We start from the raw sequence: 21974 nt of genomic DNA, 5'->3' as shown, positions 1-21974 counted from the left end.
GAGTAGATATTCATTTGCAGTAAATGAAAGTATTTAAAATCTCGGAGTTAAACTTAGAAGAACACAAACTCTAACAGAAAACTTTGTTGATAAATTTTTGTTTTGTTTACAGATGTTAAGTTAAAGGAGTTTTATTCGTGACGTATAACCAATCAAATCACTCCAGAAGACAGAGCGACCACAGGTAGATAAAGGTTCAGAGCCAAAGTAGCGCCATTTTTAAATGTATTTATTACCATAAATCAGTAAAAAAATAAAATACTGATAATCAGTAAATCAGTCAGCCCACAATTACTACAATTCTACATTGTATGTCTCTTTGCTTTGACTTGTTATTTGTACAATATACGATGTATATGATGGCGTTTTTTCATACCAAAGGCTATACTATGATGTTTTCTAAGAGACATACGATGCTACTCTGTTTGTTCTGGCTCTGGGCTGCTGCTCTCCTCCTCTGTTGTTTTCTGGATTGTACTCAGCTGCATGCCTTCGTCCACCCGGCCTCCGTTGACTCGTCCCGCCTGCCGTCTCTGGAGCTGAAGCTGGATTGGAACAGACCAAAGTACAGTCCAATCACGATGCCAGCTGCCTCTCAAAAGGCTCCTTCTTCTGGCAGGTGGCAGCACTTCTTCTGAGGGGAAGCTGAGCTGGTCCGGCAGAACTTTGGAGATGTGTTCCAGTGGTTGGTGGATGTGTGGGGAGATAGAGAGGGACCTTTGAATTGTTCACAAAGGAAAACGTTTTTAACCCCCTCACATGTTGTGTTGTTGTAAACTTCCTCTTTCAAATAAATTCTTGTCTAACCCTCTGGAAACCAGCGTTTGGACTGTTTTTGTGTTGCTCCTCACCTACTGACAGCTGTGGACTAAAGGCTATACTGTGACGTTTTTAGAGCAACATGCTATACTATGATGTTTGTTGGGCGACACGCTATACTATAGGCTTTTTTAATTGACATATTACTGACGTTTTTTTTTTGTTTTTTTTTAGCAACATATAAGAATTCGAACAGTTTTAAAAGTTACTATACTTTTACTTGTGCAATGAAATTATTATTCTATTGCATTTTTTAGATGACATATTATACTCTGATGTTTTCTTGAATTACATACTATTTTGACAATACACTGCACTATGACATTTTTTGAACCACATATCATACATGACAATTTTAGGCAACATCCTATCATTTTGCGCTTTTTGAACCACATAATAATCTATGTTTTGTTTTTTTTTCTTGCCAACATGCTGTACTATGAACTACAGGCCATACTATGTAATTCTTGAGTAAAGCATACTATACTTTGATGTTTTCTGAACTACAGTGAGTACGGAAAGTATTCAGACCCCGTTAAATTTTCCACTCTTTGTTTCATTGCAGCCATTTGCTAAAATCAAAAAAGTTCATTTTATTTCTCATTAATGTACACTCAGCACCCTATCTTGACAGAAAAAAACAGAAATGTAGAAATTTTTGCAAATTTATTAAAAAAGAAAAACTGAAATATCGCACGGTCATAAGTATTCAGACCCTTTACTGTGACACTCATATTTAACTCACCTGCGGTCCATTTCTTCTGATCCTCCTTGAGATGGTTCTACTTCTTCATTGAAGTCCAGCTGTGTTTAATTAAACTGATTGGACTTGATTAGGAAAGGCACACACCTGTCTATATAAGACCTTACAGCTCACAGTGCATGTCAGAGCAAATGAGAATCATGAGGTCGAATGAACTACCCAAGGAGCTCAGAGACAGAATTGTGGCAAGGCACAGATCTGGCCAAGGTTACAAAAGAAATTCTGCAGCACTCAAGGTTCCTAAGAGCACAGTGGCCTCCATAATCCTTAAATGGAAGAAGTTTGGGATGACCAGAACTAGAGGTCGACCGATACATCGGCCGGCCGATGTTTTGGGCCGATATATGGACTTTTTCCAAAATCGGCCATCGGCCGATTTTTACAAATAAGAAGCCGATTTGTGATCAGGCACCCGTACGGGCAGCTGCCGCGACCGCTTTTCCCTTAGAAGGACCCCCGGCACTCAGAGAGCGGAGCATGAGCGGAGCGGGTGAGCCAGGCAACAACAAGCCTAACCCTAACCACTTTCAGGTTACTTTTTAATTGTATTTTTTGTAAACTTTAAGTATTTTTTTTATGTTATTGTACTTTTTCACTTTTTGTGTTCAATAAATGTTAGAGTTCTACTAGTGTATTTTATTTGTAATATATACATGTATATACTTTTAGTGTTTAAATTGCCTTTTGTAATCGATGTGCTTTAAAAAAAAAAAAAAGGATATCGCCTTAAAAATCGGCTTCTCCAATCGGCTTTAGGTATCGGCCATCGGCTGAAAATTTTTTTAAAAATCGGTATCGGCATCGGCCTTTGAAAATCCCATATCGGTCGACCTCTAACCAGAACTCTTCCTAGACCTGGCCGTCCAGCCAAACTGAGCAATCGTGGGAGAAGAGCCTTGGTGAGAGAGGTAAAGAAGAACCCAAAGATCACCGTGGCTGAGCTCCAGAGATGCAGCAGGGAGATGGGAGAAAGTTCCACAAAGTCAACTATCACTGCAGCCCTCCACCAGTCGGGCCTTTATGGCAGAGTGGCCCGACGGAAGCCTCTCCTCAGTGCAAGACATATGAAAGCCCACATAGAGTTTGCCAAAAAACACATGAAGGACTCCAGACTATGAGAAATAAGATTCTCTGGTCTGATGAGACCAAGATTGAACTTTTGGCGTTAATTCTAAGCGGTATGTGTGGAGAAAACCAGGCATTGCTCATCACCTGCCCAATACCATCCCAACAGTGAAACATGGTGGTGGCAGCATCATGCTATGGGGCTGTTTTTCAGCTGCAGGGACAGGACGACTGGTTGCAATTGAAGGAAAGATGAATGCGGTCAAGTACAGAGATATCCTGGAAGAAAACCTCTTCCAGAGTGCTCTGGACCTCAGACTGGGCCGAAGGTTCACCTTCCAACAAGACAATGACCCTAAGCACACAGCTAAAATAACAAAGGAGTGTCTTCGGAACAACTCTGTGACCATTCTTGACTGGCCCAGCCAGAGCCCTGACCTAAACCCAATTGAGCACCTCTGGAGAGATCTGAAAATGGCTGTCCACCAACGTTCACCATCCAACCTGACAGAACTGGAGAGGATCTGCAAGGAAGAATGGCAGAGGATCCCCAAATCCAGGTGTGAAAAACTTGTTGCATCATTCCCAAGAAGACTCATGGCTGTACTAGCTCAAAAGGGTGCTTCCACTCAATACTGAGCAAAGGGTCTGAATACTTATGACCGTGTGATATTTCAGTTTTTCTTTTTTAATAAATTTGCAAAAATTTCTACATTTCAGTTTTTTTCTGTCAAGATAGGGTGCTGAGTGTACATTAATGAGAAAGAAAATGAACTTTTTTGATTTTAGCAAATGGCTGTAATGAAACAAAGAGTGGAAAATTTAAAGGGGTCTGAATACTTTCCGTACCCACTGTACATCCTATACTATGGTGTTATACACAGAGTGCTTTGGTTACATGTTGATTTATAATCTAGATTTTTTTCTGTTTTGTTTTTTGACAGGATTACCACAGACCTGACTGTGAACACTGTTGACACCCACCTCAGGGAGACGCTGCCTAAGATCTCAAGGCTGCTTGGTCGTGGTCTTTCTGGCACGTACTCTTCCAAGATGAGCCGGGAAGTTTAACACTGATGGAATGACACCAGGTCTAAGCCGACAAACTTCCAATTCCTCCTCAACCCATAGTCTCTGGGAAACCTACATGGAGTAAGAAAAGTAGACAGAGAAGTAATTAAGTCTGTATACAACATATTAAAAAGAAATCATGCTAATAAATGAAGTACAAAGAACTGAATTCGCCAATATACTGGAGACCAGAGCTATTTAATTTGATAAGTATAACCTTGTTTCGTAACATTTCAATTATTTGAGAGCAGTCCTACAGAACTGCCTGTAATCCCAATCATAAAATGGGTTTGGAGGAAGAACATAGATGGTAATCTGGATATACATGAGTTAGGCTTTATAGCTACTATTGGTAGTATTGGTGGTAGTAATAGCAATGTGACTACTACTAGTAGTAGTGGTAGTACACTAACTACTAGGCCATTCATGCTTTTATCAGTTCTTGTATCGATTATTGTAATGCTCTCTATTTTGGTGTCACACAATCGTCACTCCGTCGACTACAAATGGTTCAGAATGCAGCTGCCCGTCTGTTAACCCGCACATCCAGACACACTCACATCACCCCCATCCTCTCCGCCCTCCATTGGCTCCCGGTCCATCATCGTATTGAGTTTAAAATTTTAACATTTGTTTTTAAAGCCCTTCATGGCCTAGCTCCTTTATACATATCGGAGCTTTTAACCATCCACCGCCCCAGTAGAGCCCTCCGGTCGTCCACGCAGATGGTGCTGGATGTGCCCAGGTCCCGGTATAAGCAGTGGGGTGATCGATGCTTTGCTGTAGCTGCCCCAAGACTCTGGAATGCACTCCCACTCGAGCTCCGCGTTATTACCAACCTGCAGCTTTTTAAGTCTAGATTGAAAACCTATTTATTTAGACGTGCTTTCGAATCCTAGGACTGTTTTATGGTTTTTATGGTTTTATGCTTTTCTTAGTTTTGTGTTTTTATGGGTTTTATGGTTTTATAGTAATCAAAAACTGCATTGTTTTGTTTATTATTCTGTCTGGAAAGCACTTTGGTCTTCTTCTATGTTGTTGGAAAGTGCTCTACAAATAAATTTTTGATTGATTTGATTGATTGAACTACTGCTGCTGATACTGGCACTGCTACTACAACTTGTAATACTATTACAAATGCTGATACTGCTTCTACGACTCTAACAGCTGTTTATACTACTACTGCTGCTTGTACTTTTAGTATTACTACTACTGCTTGTACAACTATACTACAGCTACTATTAATCGTCTAGTATTTGGTTGTCAAGCTGCTAGCTCGCCTTAGTGTTTTGCTAGTGGCTAACTAGTTAGCTCTCATAGACTGGAAGCTCTCAACAAGATTTCATAATGAAAAAAGAGCCAAAAACTATTCTTATCTATGAAAAGTCATTCCAAGTTTCCTTGTCTCAATCGTACGACGCAGTGTGTAACTGTATGCAGCACAGTGAGACGGCATACTTGTTTCCATTTTCACGCCATCTACATCAACGGAATGCACTGAAACATTTCCCCCACTAGCTTAGCCTCGCTGTAGCACACAGCTCAAAGGGGCATGTCCTATCTACTCATTCATATCTATGAGAACAACGATGGCTACACATAAGGACGCCTGACGTTGATTAACTGCGTAAATACCATTATATACAGTCTACGGTAAATACGTATGTGAATCGCATCATCGGCTGCAGCAGCCAGTCACTGGTCACTCACTGACTCACATTGAAAAATAGAACAGAATGAATTGTTACGTGTTTATTTTATTTACAATTTAGGTTGGATTTTTTTTTTTTGTGCGCAGCGCAGATTTTCTGTGCGCGGAGACCGTGTCAGCAGTGCGCAATTGCGCACACGCATCTTAGAGGGAACAGTGGTCCAAATGTGTCCATAATAACAAAAAAATCTTGATAATTACTCAAAGATTGTCCAGAAATACTTGAACCTCGTCCAAAATGGCAGTAATTTCTCCAAGAACTCAGATGTGTTTCTCCTCCTAAATGTCATATGTCTATCTGCTGGACTGATGAAGTTCTGAGGCTCAGAAATGATGGAAAAAGTCCATTAAAAAGTGATAAATCTGGACCCACCTCTATGGACTTCAAGGACCTGGAATGTTCTAAGTGAGACTAAACTTAAAGACTGGAAGCAGGAAAGGAGAACGTCCCCTGGAGGAAGTTCTAGAGTAGACCTACCGACAACTGGAGAAAGTTCTAGAGTAGACCTACCGACAACTGGAGAAAGTTCTAGAGTAGACCTACTGACAACTGGAGAAAGTTCTAGAGTATACCTACCGCTCTATGTTCTCCTCTATGGACTTCAAGGACCTGATACTCTGGAAATACTCCCAGCCTGAAGGTAGAACTCTGATCATTGATAAAGTTACTGGAGACAACAGGAACCACGTTGTGATTTTCTGCGTCCTATAAACCATTTCTGACAACAAACCAACTCGCTGACTGATTTTTAGAGAACTCACACACTTACTTGACGAAAACCATGAAGTTCTGAGCAGGTTTGTCTGAATGACGACATGTTTAAAGTTTGTTAAATGTTTAAGATGCTGCACATGACTAATATCAATAATGTGACTTTAATGAATCAATGGCTTTAATTCTGAGGAATATTTCCTGGCGTTGTGGCTCAGAAACCGACCCCTGACAGTCTACTGGGACAAGAAATGGAGGCAGTTCAGCAGAAATTACAGCTCAGAGCCTCCATTGATCCAGACAGTACCGAACGTGACACAGGAGGAGAGACTCAGCCGAAACAGTCGATCTTTTATCACTCCCACGCGAATCACAGCCCTGTAATTATCATAAATAACACTGTTTGTGAGGGGACTCCATTCAGTGGAAACAACATGACCGAGACTCCCGCAGTAAAAAACAAAGCAGAGCGGTCGGTCCTTTGTCAATCAAACAAGCAGAAACGATTTCATGGAGGTTTTCGGGTTTCTCTGGTACTCGTTCAGCCTCTGGACAACAACTACAGATACAAAAGATGAACTGGAGCAGTGTTCAGTCTCAGGACAGTCCAAAACTCCGCAAATATTACACCCTCTCATCCATTTATTATGTTTTATTATGTGTTCTATTCAGGGCTGCAGCCTCTAGATCCATTTGTCGTCAGCGTCCAGTGTTACTTTAATTAATAGAAAAGTTCTCCATCAGCATCAATCCATTCATTCTGCCAAAAAGAGGAACAAAGTCTTTTCTGACGTCCTTAAAAGACGCAAAATCACAACAAAAACTCAAAAAGCATCACAAAGTTATGCTACATCACCATGTTCACCACAAAAAGAAACAAATCACAACAAGAAGATGCAAAGCCAACACGAAACATGCAAAACCATACTGAAAACCACAAAATCACCACAAAAAGATGCCAAATCACCAGAATGAGCCGCAAAATCATCACAAAAACTCACAAAATTACGCTAAACCACCATGTTCAAGCTTGAAATCGCCAGAAAATCACCACAAAACGACGTCAAATCACCAGAATGAGACGCAAAATCACCACAAAATGTGCAAAATTGTCCTAAAAGGACACAAAATCAAAACAAGAAGATGCAAAATCATCAGAAAAATGTAGAAAGTTACACTAAACCACCATGTTCAGGCTTGGAATCGCCAAAAAACGACGCAAAATCATCACAAAAAGATGCAAAATCAACAAAAAAGATGCAAAATCCCCCCATTAAAGGAAACAAAATCAGCACAAAATGACCAGTCGCCATGAAAGACATATAATCACCACAAAAAGACACACAAAACCACCATGTTAAGGTTTATAAACACCAAAAAGACAGAATATTGCCACAAAAAATGCAAAATCATCCCAGAAACATGCAAAAAAATTGTACGAACATGCAAAACATCATAAAAAGATGCAAAATCATCGTAAAAACATTCAAAACATATTAAAAAGATGCAAAATCATTGCAGAAACATGCTAAATTCACACAAAAAGATGTAAAATTACCACAAAAGAGTCCAAATCACCACAATAAAGCACGAAAAGACATAAGATGACCACAGAAAGTTACAAAATCACTACCAAATTGTGCAAAATCACCCTGAAAAGACATAAAATCATCACAAAAGATGCAAAATCACCAGAATTAGACAGAAAATCATCACAAAACGTACAAAACCTTCTGCACAGACACAAAATCCACATAAAAAGACATGAAATCACTAGGGCTGCAACTAACGATTATTTTAATAATCGATTAATCGGCCGATTATTTTTTCGATTAATCGATGAATCGGATAAAAAAACAACACATTTTTAATTTCCGCTGCTTTATTCAGAAAGAGAAGATTTGGACTGACAGAGCAAATAATATCACTGTAGCGAAGCCTTCGTCTTCAACCATCGACAGAAGCCTCATATCAGTGAGCATCATGTTGAGGATGCTCTCAGTCAGACAGCTGCTTGCTGTGGTGGACATGATGTCTTTCTCATCATGAAGCGTCTCATTGTTTGCTGTTGATGAAATGAGAAAGATAGTATAGTTTGAGTATGTATTATAGCACAATTTACAACAACTCAGTAATTATCTTGTTTTATTTGCAGTATTAGGTTAAGGCAAGTAAGTAGTCCAAAGAGCAAAACACAAAGTGCGCACACACACACACACACACATATAGACAGACAGACAGACAGACAGACAGACAGACAGACAGACAGACAGACAGACAGACAGACAGACAGACAGACAGACAGACAGACAGACAGACAGACAGACAGACAGACAGACAGGACAAGCACCATAAAAAATACTTTATTATATAAATTGAGTAGATGTAATAAGTTACTTTCACCCCTGTTTGGTCTAAATGCAGTTCATCCTGCTTCACTCCAACACAGACCAGTGTCTTCACTCAGACTTTGTGAAAAAATTAAAACTTGAGGCTTAATCTTTAAATTATTATCACCATTGTGGGCAAGTTACGTTTATTTATAAAGCATATTCAAACCCTGCTTAAGCTGATTAAAGTGAAATAAAAAGGTTCACACACACACACACACACACACACACACACACACACACACACACACACACACACACACACACACACACACACACACACACACACACACACACACACACACACACACACACACACACGTCCTATCACTGTCATTAATCAGCTAACAAACAAACACTAGCATCAGGAGAGCTACCAGAGAGACTAATGTTACGTTTCCTCACTGTAAAACAGAACAAACGTAGGATACTGTAGTGACTTACCTGCTGTTGAGTTCCTTCATCCTCATCGGTGACATGTTGCATTTCAGGTGCTGCATCATCATCGTGGTGCTCCTGTTCCATCTCATATCACTTTTGTAAAGCTTGCATGTTACGCATGTTTTTTGTTTTGTGAAGCGTGAAATGCTGCCACACTTTTGAGGATTTCGGTCTAACTGTTTTCTCCATGTCGGTCATGTTTGGTTGAAATTACTCTGAATTTACTTTCGCTTTGCCGCCACTTCGCTCTGTTCAACTCGCTCTACAGGTGGAGTTATTTAAAAAAAAAAAAAAAAAAAAAACCAAACTTTATTTCTGTCAGCCAGCATTGACAAAGCTCTGCAGGTGAAGTAAACGGCTCCGCGACATGGCGAGTGACGCACGAATCGCGCGACACAACGAATCGATAATGAAATTTGTTGCCAACGCTTTTAATAATCAATTATTATCGATTTTATCGATTCGTTGTTGCAACCCTAGAAATCACCACAAAACTGTGCAAAATCAATCTAAAAAACCACAAAATCCCAATAAGAAGACGCAAGATCACCACAAAAAGACACAAAATAACCACATAAAGACACAAAATCACCACAAAAAGATGCAAAATCACCACAGGAAGACACAAAATCACCACAGAAAGATGCAAAATCACCACAAAAAGTCACAAAATCACCACAAAAACACACAAAATTCCCACAAAGACGAAAAATCACCACAAAAAGACGCAAAATTCCCACTAAAAGATGCAAAATCATCACAAAAAGTCGCAAAATTCCCACAAAAAGAAACAAAATCACCACAAAAAAAATGCAAAATCACCACAAAAGTCACAAAATCACCGCAAAAAGATGCAAAATCATCACAAAAAGTTGCAAAATCACCACAAAAAGAGGCAAAATCACAACAAAAAGTCACAAAATCACCACAAAAAGACACAAAATTCCCACAAAAAGAAACAAAATCACCACAAAAAAATGCAAAATCACCACAAAAGTCACAAAATTACCGCAAAAAGATGCAAAATCATCACAAAAAGTTGCAAAATCACCACAAAAACAGGCAAAATCACAACAAAAAGTCACAAAATCACCACAAAGACACAAAATTCCCACAAAGACGCAAAATCACCACAAAAAGACACAAAATTCCCACAAAAAGATGCAAAACCATCACAAAAAGTTGCAAAACTCCCACAAGACACAAAATCACCACAAAAAGTCGCAAAATCACCGCAGAGTACATGTCCAGGGCTGCTGTTATCTGTTGTGAATGAATTCAGTTTGAAATCAGTAGGAACAGGAAGGTGAGGAGATGATCACCTGTAGAGTCGGAGGTTTCTGTCCTCAGAGGCTCCAGACTCGTCGTCATGCTTTATTCATGAACTCTGACTATTGTGTGGTGGAGAAAAGGTTGGAACGAGCATGAAATGAATGTTTTTGATGTCACCTCGGCCTCCGACCATGAATATTTCAAAGAGCCTCCTTCTGTTCCGGCTCCTCTTTTCTATTTTCTTTGTGGGCTCCTCACATTAGATCTTCTTTCAGGTTCTCCCTCGTTATTCTGGACATTTCTCCCTTTATTCAGTTCGTCTTCCTGCCTTTTATTCCCTCGAATTCGCTTCATCGAACTGTGATTTAGAAACATTACTGAAGCGCTTCACAGTCAGATGGTAAAAATGTAAACAGGAAAACTGGTAAAAATGGTGGAAAAAGACATGTGAGAAGAAAAAGAACTGATCCCACACGTTGGGTTATATATTGTTTAATAATGTGAAGGTTTGTGAAATTAGTTCCACTGAAACGTCCACGTTTGACTACATTTTTAATTTGCTCATTGAAAACAAACAAGAACAAACAGAAACAACAAAAACTGGAAAAATCACTGAAAATAATTTTCAAAAGAGACAAATCAAACACAAAATCACCACAACGATGCAAAATCAAAAGAAAAAGACACAAAAACCCAATAAAATCATGAGAAAAACAAGGAAAACCCTTAAAGAAGATGCAAAATCACCAAAATAAGAAGCAAAATTACAGAATAACACACAAAATCACCACACAAAGACGCAAAAATCACCATAAAACCTTGTGAAAGCGCCACAAAATTACCATATTCAGGTTTGAAATTGCCAGAAAAACTCAAAAAATCACCACGAAAGATGCAAAATACATCTGCACAGACATAAAGCCCACACAAAAAGTTAGGAAATCGCCACATAAATGTGCAAAATCGTCCTGAAAAGACACAAACTTAAGATGAAAAATGAACAGAATAAAACATAAAATTGCCACAATGATGCAAAATCAACAGAAAAAGACACAAAAACACCATAAAATCATGACAAAAACAAGAAAACCCCAACAGAGGATTCTAAATCACCACAACATACAAAACCACCATGAAGACATAAAACCACAGACAAAAAATAACCACAAAAAGACACAGAATCCCCACAAAATGATATGAAAGTACCACAAAACTATGCAAAATCATCCTGAAAAGTCACAAAATCACAACAAAATCACCAAATTAAGATGAAAAATGACCAGAATAAGAAAAAATCACCACAAAAAGACATGAAATCACCACAAAATTATGCTAAACCACCATGTTCAGGCTTGGAATCGCCACAAAATCACCACAAAAAGACACAAAATCACTAAAATAGGAAGCAAAATTACCAGAATAACACACAAAGTCACCTCAAAATGTGCAAAACCACCTGCACAGACACAAAAACCCCACAAAATAAATGAAATCACCACAAAACCTTCCTGAAAAGACACAGAATCACAAAAAAATCACCGAATTACGACAAAAAAATGAACAGAATAAGATGCAAAAAGACCCTAAATCATGAGAAAAACAAAGAAAATCCCAAAAGACTCAAAATCACCACAACATACAAAACCACCATGAAGACGTAAAACTTCTAGACAAAAAATAACCACAAAAACTTGTGAAAGCGCCACAAAAAGATGCATAATCACCAAATTAAGAAGCAAAATTACCAGAATAAAACACAAGATCGACACAAAACGTGCAAAACCATCAGAAAGATGCAAAACCACCACAAAAAGGCAGAAAATCACCATAAAGATGCAAAATGCCTACAAAAAAATCCAACATCACCTCAAAAAGTTAGTAAATTACCACAAAAACACACAGAACCACCAGAAAAAATGCAAAATCTCCACAAAAAGACAGAAAATCACACCAAGAACATGCAGAAGTTCCTCAAAAAGGTGCAAAACCACAACAAAAAGATGCAAAATCACCAGAATAAGACACAAAATCACACAAAAAGATCTGAAATCACCACAACACTGTATAAAATCATCATGAAAAGACACAGAATCACATCAAAAAGACACCTTTAGAAAAACGTCACATTTCAAACATGGTTTTCCTACTTCTCAGTGATGTTGGATAAGTGTCCTTCTTTTCAAAATTCTGAGAAGTTTAAGCCACTTTGGACAAATTTTCAGTCTTTTGGACATTTTTTTTCCCAGACATTCAGATAAATTTAGACATTTTCAATTTTTAGGAGAAATCTGTGTCATTTTAGACAACTTTCTCAATCATTTTGGACAGGTTTCCATGTTATAGTCACTTTAAATATAAATATCATGTTTCCTCTCCAAGCTTTTCCTCTCTACTCTATTCATCATCTGTAGAAAGATGTTTCACTATGCTGAATGTATCTCCAGCAACCTGCTCCTCTGTTCACTGCTTCTGAGCCATGCTGCATTTATTTATTCATCCAGTAGCTTTGATTTTCAGTCTGAAATGGTCCAAAATTATTTGAAACTTGTCCAAAATGACTCACAATTGGTCTACAGTAACTCAAAAAATGTCCGAATTGAGTCAATAATTGTTCAAAATAACTCCAAAACGGTCCAAATTTACTTGAAAGTTCCTGAAAATATCTGGAAATTTGTCATTTTAAACGAGATTTGAGTCATAAAGGTGAATTTAAGATATTTTGTACGAGTTTTAAGCAACATTTCAGTCTCTGCTCATCATCTGTAGAAAGATGTTTCACCACACTGAATGTATCTCCAGCAACCTGCTCCTCTGTTCACTGTTTCTGAACCATGCTACTTTTATTTTATTCATACAAAACTCTCTGCTGATGAATCAAAATGCTTCAGTTTGATTTAACTGGTTAGTTGGTTTAAATATATTGCAGATTAGCAGTGCTACCACGTCTGATAATTCTTTCTGTTTTTACAGTTTCTGGCTGATAAATGGTGTCACTGACAATTTTTAAAAAGATAATTTGTCTTTTAAAACTTTCAAACTAGCTGTTTGTTTCAGATCTGGTATTTTTCACCAAAACACAACATGTTTCCTCCAGGTTTCCTCTTCATTATTCATATAATATTTACCATTTTTAAGTTACTTTCTGGACGTCAGTGTTTTTTCTGAGACAATGGCCACATTCAAGGATCACTAGAAAGCTAAAAGTCCACTAATTCTGTCTGTTTTTGCTGTTTCTGGCTCATATATTGGGGAATTTGGGTGATTTCTGAAAAAGAAAACACGCCTTCCAAATCCACTGGCAGGTTTTGGGTTCAGAGGATTAACTCAATGAACCAACTCCTCATGTTTGCCCAACAGAAGTGGCTTTAATTTGCATTCTCTGCTGCCAATTTTCTACAAAATCAGTTTAAATTTTCTGCTGTGAAGTCTGAATGTCTGAACGCTGCAACACTGTGAACACACAGAACCAAAAATAAGCTGGTAATGATCAGGAAACGTCCCAGTGTTTCTACACAGGAAGTCAAACTCGACATCCGTCTTCCATTTCCTTCTGTAAGTGGCTCTCTGGTCTGACGGACGTCTAATAACTAAAACGTTCGGTGGAAAGACTCCCTCCGGTTGTCCTCGGGGACGCTACATTGAGGGAAGATTGAGATCTGAGCAGAGGGAAATCAAACAGAACAACACAAAAACTCCCCAAGGACGAAGACGAGAAGTCCAGGAGGAAGAGGAAACGTCAGGGTGGACGAGCAGTTATCTAGAAGATTCTGGAACCACTAAAGGTGTCGACCTGAACTCTAAAGTGTTGATGGAAATCATGTTTCTGTCGCTTCCAGCACAATAAAAGAAAATCACTAATCATCTGCTTTAGTCTTAGTCGTCTTCTCTTGTCTCTTCTGTCAGCAGGTTGGTTGAGTTCTTTCATTGATGCTGCTCTAAAATGATACTAAAGATCTATTCTATTATCAGTCATAAAGGCAGAAAAATGTTGATTTACAGAGAACATTCTTCTGAGTGAGACAGACACTTATCACTCTATTTTGTTGCTTTTCTTTGGTTTCTTTTTACATTTTTACAAAAAAACCTCCATGTCCAAAACTATTCATTAACCAATTTTATCTGCCACCAAACAAATGCTAAACATTTTGAAGAAAATTACCACAAAAAAGCATTAAATCACCACAGAAAGATGCAAAATCACCAGAAAAAGACACAAACTCACCAGTTGGTATCGCTGTATTTTCAGAAATCACCACAAAATGACAACAAAAAATGCAAAACCACTACTAAAGGGGGCAAAACCACCACATAACCATACAAAACCCTCATGAACGCACAAAATCAACGTAAAAAGAAGCAAAATCACCACAAAAGATTCAATGTCAGAACAAAAAGTCAGTAAACCAGCACGAAAACATGCAAAATGATGACAAAAAGACACAGTATCATCCCAAAAACATGCTAAACCACCAGAAAAATGCAAAATCTCCATAAAATGACATAAAATTGACACAAAACCACCAGAAAGATGCAAGATCACCAAGAGACAATGAATCTTTTGGGGTGATATTGAATCTTTTTGGGGTGATACTGAATCTTTTTTGGGGTGATATTGAATCTTTTTGGGGTGATATTGAATCTTTTTGGGGTGATATTGAATCTTTTTTGGGGTGATATTGAATCTTTTTGGGGTGATATTGAATCTTTTTGGGGTGATACTGAATGTTTTTTGGGGTGATATTGAATCTTTGGGGTCATATTGAATGTTTTTGGGGTGATATTGAATCTTTTGGGGGTGATATTGAATCTTTTCGGAGTGATATTGAATCTTTTCGGGGTGATATTGAATCTTTTCGGGGTGATATTGAATGTTTATGGGGTGATATTGAATCTTTTCCGGGTGATATTGAATCTTTTTGGGGTGATGTTGAATCTTTTTGGGGTGATGTTGAATCTTTTTGGGGTGATGTTGAATCTTTTTGGGGTGATATTGAATCTTTTGGGGGTGATATTGAATCTTTTGGGGGTGATATTGAATCTTTTTGGGGTGATACTGAATCTTTTGGGGGTGATACTGAATCTTTTTTGGGGTGATATTGAATCTTTTTGGGGTGATATTGAATCTTTTTGGGGTGATGTTGAATCTTTTTGGGGTGATATTGAATCTTTTTTGGGGTGATATTGAATCTTTTTGGGGTGATATTGAATCTTTTTTGGGGTGATATTGAATCTTTTTGGGGTGATATTGAATCTTTTTGGGGTGATACTGAATGTTTTTTGGGGTGACATTGAATCTTTGGGGTCATATTGAATGTTTTTGGGGTGATATTGAATCTTTTGGGGGTGATATTGAATCTTTTCAGAGTGATATTGAATCTTTTCGGGGTGATACTGAATCTTTTCGGGGTGATATTGAATGTTTATGGGGTGATATTGAATCTTTTCCGGGTGATATTGAATCTTTTTGGGGTGATGTTGAATCTTTTTGTGGTGATATTGAATCTTTTCCGGGTGATACTGAATGTTTTTGGGGTGATATTGAATCTTTTGGGGGTGATACTGAATCTTTTTGGGGTGATATTGAATGTTTTTGGGGTGATATTGAATCTTTTGGGGGTGATATTGAATCTTTTGGGGGTGATATTGAATCTTTTGGGGGTGATACTGAATCTTCTGGGGGTGATATTGAATATTTTTGGGGTGATATTGAATCTTTTTGGGGTGATACTGAATGTTTTTGGGGGTGATATTGAATCTTTTGGGGGTGATACTGAATCTTCTGGGGGTGATATTGAATATTTTTGGGGTGATATTGAATCTTTTTGGGGTGATATTGAATCTTTTTGGGGTGATATTGAATCTTTTTGGGGTGATGTTGAATCTTTTTGGGGTGATGTTGAATCTTTTTGGGGTGATATTGAATCTTTTGGGGGTGATATTGAATCTTTTGGGGGTGATATTGAATCTTTTTGGGGTGATACTGAATCTTTTGGGGGTGATATTGAATCTTTTTTGGGGTGATATTGAATCTTTTTGGGGTGATATTGAATCTTTTTGGGGTGATGTTGAATCTTTTTGGGGTGATATTGAATCTTTTTTGGGGTGATATTGAATCTTTTTGGGGTGATATTGAATCTTTTTTGGGGTGATATTGAATCTTTTTGGGGTGATATTGAATCTTTTTGGGGTGATACTGAATGTTTTTTGGGGTGACATTGAATCTTTGGGGTCATATTGAATGTTTTTGGGGTGATATTGAATCTTTTGGGGGTGATATTGAATCTTTTCAGAGTGATATTGAATCTTTTCGGGGTGATACTGAATCTTTTCGGGGTGATATTGAATGTTTATGGGGTGATATTGAATCTTTTCCGGGTGATATTGAATCTTTTTGGGGTGATGTTGAATCTTTTTGTGGTGATATTGAATCTTTTCCGGGTGATACTGAATGTTTTTGGGGTGATATTGAATCTTTTGGGGGTGATACTGAATCTTTTTGGGGTGATATTGAATGTTTTTGGGGTGATATTGAATCTTTTGGGGGTGATATTGAATCTTTTGGGGGTGATATTGAATCTTTTTGGGGGTGATACTGAATCTTCTGGGGGTGATATTGAATATTTTTGGGGTGATATTGAATCTTTTTGGGGTGATACTGAATGTTTTTGGGGGTGATATTGAATCTTTTGGGGGTGATACTGAATCTTCTGGGGGTGATATTGAATATTTTTGGGGTGATATTGAATCTTTTTGGGGTGATATTGAATCTTTTGGGGGTGATATTGAATCTTTTGGGGGTGATACTGAATCTTCTGGGGGTGACATTGAATATTTTTGGGGTGATATTGAATCTTTTTGGGGTGATACTGAATGTTTTTGGGGGTGATATTGAATCTTTTGGGGGTGATACTGAATCTTTTGGGGGTGATACTGAATCTTTTTGGGGTGATATTGAATGTTTTTGGGGTGATATTGAATGTTTTGGGGGTGATATTGAATGTTTTGGGGGTGATATTGAATCTTTTGGGGGTGATATTGAATCTTTTGGGGGTGATATTGAATCTTTTGGGGGTGATACTGAATCTTTTGGGGGTGATACTGAATCTTTTTGGGGTGATATTGAATGTTTTTGGGGTGATATTGAATGTTTTTGGGGTGATATTGAATGTTTTGGGGGTGATATTGAATCTTTTGGGGGCGATATTGAATCTTTTGGGGGTGATATTGAATCTTTTTGAGGTGACATTGCATCGTGTCTTGTTGAATTTATGCCTTTTTGTGGTGGTTCTTCGTGTTCAGTGATCTTATGTCTGGTTATTGTGTCTTCATTGTAGTTTTGCGTGTTTTTGTGTGAATTGTGGCCATTTTGCATCCTTTTCTGGTGGTTTTGTGTGTGCATGAGGGCTTTGTATGTGGTGATTTTTTTTCCCCTTTAGAAGCTGTTTTGAATCTTTTTGTGGTCATTTCTGAAAATACAACTACATTAACTGGTGAATTTGAGTCTTTCTGTGGCGATTTAATGACTTTTTGCTTTTGTGGTGATTTGGTGTCTTTCTGTAAAGTGGTGAGAACAGGTCCACTAGAGTCCTTTTCAGTCAGAATAAATCATTAAACTTCCCTCTAAATGATGATTTTTCACTGAGTTTTCCTCTAAATCCTGGTCTGGAGCAGCATTTCCAGCTCTGTGGCTCAGAAGATGTTCGATAAGGAAACTTTCTCCCCAGTCAGCAGTTAACAGAAATGAGAGAAGACGTTTGAACACAGCGGGGTTTAAATTATTTAACTCAGGAGGAGGATTCTTTATGCTGCAGAGATCTGATTCTTTACTTTAAAAAGAAGAAGAAGCAGCAGCAGTTTAAGAGCTGTTAGGAAAACACTCCTCTGGATTCAGTCAGAAATGGGTCTGATCCAGAGGGATGGAAACCTCCGAGGATAAAGACTTATCATCTCTCTCTGCTTTATTCTCCTCCAGCTCATCTCCATTCCTGTTCTGGTCTTTTCCTCTTTTCCGTCTTCATGTTTCCACCTCACCTCTCCTCTCCCTCTTTTCTTTCTTTCCTTTGGTCCTGATAGATGCAGATGAAGGCCTCTTTAGCTTCTGCTCAGATCAATGCAGATGTTTTAATTATTAAAGTGGCCCAGATGGTCTCTGGAGCAGCGCTACGCTAGCAGGCTAGCAGGCTAACAGCAACATGCAGCAGACGAACAGTCGGACACCAAACTCTGAAATCAGGCGACAGATTCTGATTGGTTGGAGGAGCGTCAAGAGCAGGTACAAATACAGGTGAATACAGGTGAGTACAGGTGAGTACAGGTAACCTCATGACCTCATCCTGATGTTCACTGTTGAGGTTTGGTGTTGGAGCTCATGGAATTCAACTTAACACAACAAAAACACGCAAAAGCAATACAGGAGAAATTAAAGCAAAATGCCCACAAAAAGGCATGAAATCACCACAGAAAGACGCAAAATCAACAGAAAAAGATACAAAATTTCCACAAAAACACACAAAACCAATACATAGCGATCAAAAAAATTACAGCAAAACACCCACAAAACGGCACTGAATCACCACAGAAAGACGCAAAATCACCAGAATATTATGCAAAATTACCACAAAATAGCACAAAACCAATACAGAAGGACAAAAATTACCACAAAACAGCTGCAAAAAGGAATTAAACTGCCATAGAAAGACACAAAAATTACCAGAAAATGATGCAAAATTACCACAATGACATGCAAAACCAGTAAAAGACTTAAATTACCATGAAAAGTACTAAATACCCCAAAAATGGCATTAAATTGCCACAGAAAGATGCAAAATCACCAGAAAAAGATGCAAAATTAACATAAAAACACACGAAACCAATATAGAAGGCCCAAAATTACGACAAAAAGCACAAAATGCCCCAGAAAAAGACATTAAATCACCACAGAAAGATGCAGAAACACCAGAAAATTATGCAAAATTACCACAAAAACATGGAAAACCGATACAGAGGGACAAAAATTACCACAAAATGCCTGCAAAGAGACATGAAATGGCAACAGAAAAACACAATAACCACCAGAAAATGATGCAAAATTACCACAAAACAGTCCAGAACCAATACAGAGGGACCAAAATTACAACAATATGCTCACAAAAAGTCATTAAATCACCATAGAAAGATACAAAAATCACCAGAAAATTATGCAAAATTATGACAAAACTGCACAAAATGCCCATAAAAAGGCATTAAATGGCCGCAGAAAGATGCAAAAACACCAGTTGATATAGTTGTATTTTCAGAAATCACCTCAAAATTCCAACATAAAATGCAAAACCACCACAAAAACACACAAAATCACCACAAAAAGATGCAAAATAACCACAAAAACACGCAAAACCACCAGAGAAAGATGCAAAATTACCCCAAAAACACACAAAACCAATACAGGAGCACCAAAATTACCACAAAACACCCACAAAAAGGCATTAAATCACCACAGAAAGATGCAAAAACACCAGAAAAATGTGCAAAATTACCCCAAAAACACACAAAACCAATATAGGAGCACCAAAATTACCACAAAACACCCACAAAAAGACATTAAATCACCACAGAAAGATGCAAGAACACCAGAAAAATGTGCAAAATTACCACAAAACACACAAAACAAACACAGAAAGACCAAAATTACCACAAAAAGCACAAAATACCCCAAAAAAAGGTATTAAATCACCACAGAAAGACGTAAAAACAACAGAAACTGATCTAAAATTACCACAAAAACCAATACAAAAGGACCAAAATAACCACAAAACGCCCACAAAAAGACGTGAAATGGCCACAGAAAGATGCAAAATCACCAGAAAATGATGCAAAATTACTACAAAAACACACAAAACGAACACAAATGGACGAAAATTACCACGAAATGGCACACAACAGCTGCAAAAAGGCATTAAATCGTCATAGAAATAAGAAAAATTACCATAAAAACACGCAAAACCAATACAGCGGGACCAAAATTACCACAAAGCGCCCGTTAAAAGGCATTAAATTGTAACCCTCCCTTTCGGCTCTGACACCTTAAGGTGTAATTCTGGTTCGGGAAGGAATTTTGTTAAGAATACAGTCACCCCAAAAACACACAATGACAACAGACTGTGAATTTTAGGGAAGAAATATATTGAACCCTTGTACAAAATTCAGCTCATGAATGTTGAAATGACCAGAAGATTGTATCCAGTGACAGTTGATGATAATCACAATTAAATCCGTCAACAGTTCCAAGGATAAAAAATGTCTTTGTTCACCCACAAACTGGCCAGCCAGGAAAATCAAACCCAAACCTCTGGACAACAAAACAAACATATATATATATATATATATATATATATATATATGTTTTGAGTGCACTCAGGAAAAGGTCCTACCTCCCCCTTATAATGAATGTCCAACGAGACGGTCCGAGGTGATGGCCGATCCCAGCGTGATGGAGATGTGGACGTGGATGGACATCAACACACAGTGGCAGATGGATGGAGATCAGAGTCCCACTGAAGAGAGTCCTCAAAAAAAAAAACAGCCTACACGGATGTGCAGGTCAATTACTCATACAATCCATAACAAGTGTCCAATGCATTTACTCCAATAAAGTTGCCATTCTGCCAGTCCCTTCTTGGCTCATAACAGGCTGTACACATAACAATACAACATATCATGATGAACAATATAACCTTTTGAATCTAAATGCATCCTTCCCTCAGCCTACAGCCGATAGTGCAACATATTTTACAGTTTAACACAATACTAAGACTCAGTAACTCAGTCTAACCGCATGAAATGTACTCTAGCATTTGAACATATGCAGCATCTAACTAGCCAGCACTGAGTGGAGATCCTTCATTTTACACAGTGAATTACTCAAGTAGCAACATACAACTCAGTAAACACATGAAACAGTTAACAGATACCAACAGAAAACCATTTAATACTGTTTTTTTTAGACAGTCTACAGTTTTTAGCTTCACTTTGCTAGCGTTAGCATGCTAGGGTAAAACCTTGAAGAACACCCATAACTCACCGGAATATCGATTTCTACGTGGTTCCAAGATGTCTGATGATTCTTGTCTACTTCCGTAATGTCTGCAGTTAACTTTTGTGTCAAAATACCTCTTCTATGGTTTGTTTTCTAAGTAAATCCAGCTCTAGCTCGAGCGTAGCATCCACACAGAACTGGGTGCGGCAAGAGAAAGAAAAGATGGCGTATTACGGTAAGATGGCCACTCCTAGCATTTTTTCGCGCACTAAGAAAACTTATCAAATTCACTCTTAAGGACAATAATGGCCTCCTACTACCACCTTGTGGCCAATTTAAGGTACTAATTCCCCTGAGAGAAAATGCAATTTAAGTGACTAACTCAAAATACTGGCTAGAACACATTATTAATAACCTGAAGTTATCTACCCGGGTCACAAGATCACCACAGAAAGACGCAAAATCACCAGAAAAAGATCCAAAATTACCACAAAAACCAACACAGAAGGACCAACATTACCACAAAATACACACAAAAAGACATGAAATGGTCACAGAAAAACTCAAAATCACCAGAAAATGATGCAAAATTATCACAAAAACACACAAAATGCCCCAAAAAGGCATTAAATTGCCACAGAAAGAAGCACAATCACTGGAAAAAGAAGAAAAATGACCACAAAAACACACAAAACCAA

At 38.1% G+C, this 21974-nt stretch overlaps 1 long non-coding RNA gene across 1 annotated transcript; it reads right to left on the bottom strand.

Moving 5' to 3' along the window:
* Positions 1 to 213: 213 nt before the first annotated feature.
* Positions 214 to 21476, bottom strand: LOC129347340 (uncharacterized). The gene is made up of 4 exons (XR_008599392.1): positions 21322 to 21476; positions 20672 to 20824; positions 3632 to 3790; positions 214 to 717 (listed from the first exon to the last, which is right to left on the bottom strand). It is a non-coding gene; the product is annotated as an uncharacterized LOC129347340 (long non-coding RNA).
* Between the last annotated feature and the right edge of the window lie 498 nt (positions 21477 to 21974).

This window comes from Amphiprion ocellaris, chromosome 18 (genome assembly GCF_022539595.1).
Source record: "Amphiprion ocellaris isolate individual 3 ecotype Okinawa chromosome 18, ASM2253959v1, whole genome shotgun sequence".
NCBI lineage: Eukaryota > Metazoa > Chordata > Actinopteri > Pomacentridae > Amphiprion > Amphiprion ocellaris.
The sequence above is the reverse complement of the archived record's forward strand: the minus strand, read 5'-3'. Positions and strand labels throughout refer to the sequence as shown.